This window comes from Ictalurus punctatus, unplaced genomic scaffold (genome assembly GCF_001660625.3).
Source record: "Ictalurus punctatus breed USDA103 unplaced genomic scaffold, Coco_2.0 Super-Scaffold_197, whole genome shotgun sequence".
Lineage (NCBI taxonomy): Eukaryota > Metazoa > Chordata > Actinopteri > Siluriformes > Ictaluridae > Ictalurus > Ictalurus punctatus.
The window spans coordinates 135,001-137,500 of record NW_026521094.1 but is presented as its reverse complement, the minus strand read 5'-3'; the positions used below and the strand labels follow the sequence as shown (position 1 = coordinate 137,500).

Genomic DNA, 2,500 nt, shown 5'->3' with positions numbered 1-2,500 from the left:
CCCGAAAATAGTGCATCATGCCTGGGGAAGCCCATAGCTGATGCCCCTGATGGAGCTCGGTTCAAGGGAAATGTCTCTGGAGGTTGACCATTTTGCCCGAAAATAGTGCATCATGCCTGGGGAAGCCCATAGCTGAAGCCCCTGATGGAGCTCGGGTCAAGGGAAATGTCTGTGGAAGTCTGCCATTTTGCCCGAAAATAGTGCACAGTGCCTGGGGAAGCCCATAGCTGAAGCCCCTGATGGAGCTCGGTTCAAGGGAAATGTCTCTGGAAGTCTGCCATTTTGCCCGAAAATAGTGCATCATGCCTGGGGAAGCCCATAGCTGATGCCCCTGATGGAGCTCGGTTCAAGGGAAATGTCTGTGGAAGTCTGCCATTTTGCCCGAAAATAGTGCATCATGCCTGGGGAAGCCCATAGCTGAAGCCCCTGATGGAGCTCGGTTCAAGGGAAATGTCTCTGGAAGTCTGCCATTTTGCCCGAAAATAGTGCATCATGCCTGGGGAAGCCCATAGCTGATGCCCCTGATGGAGCTCGGTTCAAGGGAAATGTCTCTGGAGGTTGACCATTTTGCCCGAAAATAGTGCATCATGCCTGGGGAAGCCCATAGCTGATGCCCCTGATGGAGCTCGGTTCAAGGGAAATGTCTGTGGAGGTTGACCATTTTGCCCGAAAATAGTGCACTGTGCCTGGGGAAGCCCATAGCTGAAGCCCCTGGTGGTGCTCAGTGTCTCCGGTGGGGTTTTTTTTTTTCTAAGTCCGAAAATTTTTCTAAGTCCGGAAATTTTTCTAAGTCCGAAAATTTTTCTAAGTCCGGAAATTTTTCTAAGTCCGAAAATTTTTCTAAGTCCGAAAATTTTTCTAAGTCCGAAAATTTTTCTAAGTCCGAAAATTTTTCTAAGTCCGAAAATTTTTCTAAGTCCGAAATTTTTTCAAAGTGAGGTTTTCACCGTCGGGGCGTGAGAACCAGGCGCTCTCCCCCGATCCCGCATCCCGGCCGGAGTGCACTTCTTCGGGCTCGCCCCTCGGCCGGAGGACCCTCACTCGGGGTGGTTTCCAGAGGGGTACCGTCGGGCTCATGAGCGATCGTAGGAATTGACGGGGTCCAAGCACTCCGGGATGGCGGTTATGCCCGGCTACTCCGTCCGAGGGAAGAGGCGCCCGAGGCGGCTCCCGCGTCTCTCCCCGGTCCCCGGATAGCCCGCGGAGCTTCTGATTTCTTCCATTTTCGCCGTTTTCAGAGCTCCGCTCTCCCCCGTCTCTCGGAGTGCCCGGTGGTGGTGAGGTCGAGGGGAGTGAGCGGGAGGCCCGGGGACGGGACCGGGAGGGCGGCCTCCGCGTCCGTCTCGCGTGGGCCTTCCACGGAGGACGGTTCCGCTTTCGCCCGTCGTCCGTTCAGAGTCCTGAACTTTTTCCTAAGTGCCGTTTTCACCTCCGGGGTGCAAGGACCGGGCGCCCTCTCCGCGTTTCGCCCCCCGACCCGACGCGCGCCCCCCCGGGCCGCCCCCGCGCCCCGTCCCTCGTCCGGACGGCGTCCGCAGAGGTGGGGTTTCGCGGAGGGGTGCCGTCGGGCTTGTGAGCGATCGTAGGAATCGACGGGGTCCAAGCACTTCGTGGCGGCGGTCGTGCCGGGCGACGCCGTCCGAGAGAAGGGACCGCGAAGGCGGCTTCGACGTCTGTCTCTCGGGGCCCTCCCGGAGGACCCGGCCCTCTTCCTTTCGCTCTCGCCCGCGCCAAAGTGCGGTTTTCCCCTCCGGGGTGCAAGAACCGAGCACTTCCGACCACGGTCGTCGCGCGCCCCCGAGAGAAGAGACCAACGCGGAGGCGGCTCCGCGGTCTTTCTCTCAACCCTGGTAGATACGAATACGTCGCACGCCTGGGGTAGGCTCCTGCCCGGCTTCGGCCGCTATGGGCACGGCGGTCGCTACCCCGCCCCGCGTGTCGTCCCCGCGAACCCGAACGTCGACGGGTCCTCCCGGACCCGGAGCCGTGACGGGGAGAGCGAGAGCCCCCCCCTCTCGGAGAGAGTCGTATACGGCCGGTCCCCTACGTCCCGACTCAGTCGGCCCTACGCTTCGGGGTCCGGCCGGCCCGGGGCCCCCCGGCAACCGCAGCACGCGGGGACGGGGGCGCCGCCCGGGCCGGCCCGCCCGCGGAGGATCACAGTTTTCCTAGGTCCGCCAGCCCGACCGAGCGAGAGAGAAAAAAAAAAAAAGCGCGTCCGCCGCCGGCCCTCGTCCGCCCGCCCCCGCGCCGGGGGAGGGCGGCGGGCCGCGCGGCGTGACCCCCACCCACCCGGGGCTCCCGGCGCTACCTGGTTGATCCTGCCAGTAACATATGCTTGTCTCAAAGATTAAGCCATGCAGGTCTAAGTGCACACGGACTGTACAGTGAAACTGCGAATGGCTCATTAAATCAGTTATGGTTCCTTTGATCGCTCCACACGTTACTTGGATAACTGTGGCAATTCCAGAGCTAATACATGCAAACGAGCGCTGACCCT

At 60.8% G+C, this 2,500-nt stretch overlaps 1 non-coding gene across 1 annotated transcript in view; it reads left to right on the top strand.

Moving 5' to 3' along the window:
• Nucleotides 1–2,308: 2,308 nt before the first annotated feature.
• The window catches only part of LOC128631096 (18S ribosomal RNA), a 1,872-nt gene continuing 1,680 nt past the window's right edge, over nucleotides 2,309–2,500 (top strand). The window contains exon 1 of the ribosomal RNA XR_008395244.1: nucleotides 2,309–2,500. This exon is cut by the window's right edge and continues 1,680 nt beyond it. This is a non-coding gene — a ribosomal RNA (18S ribosomal RNA).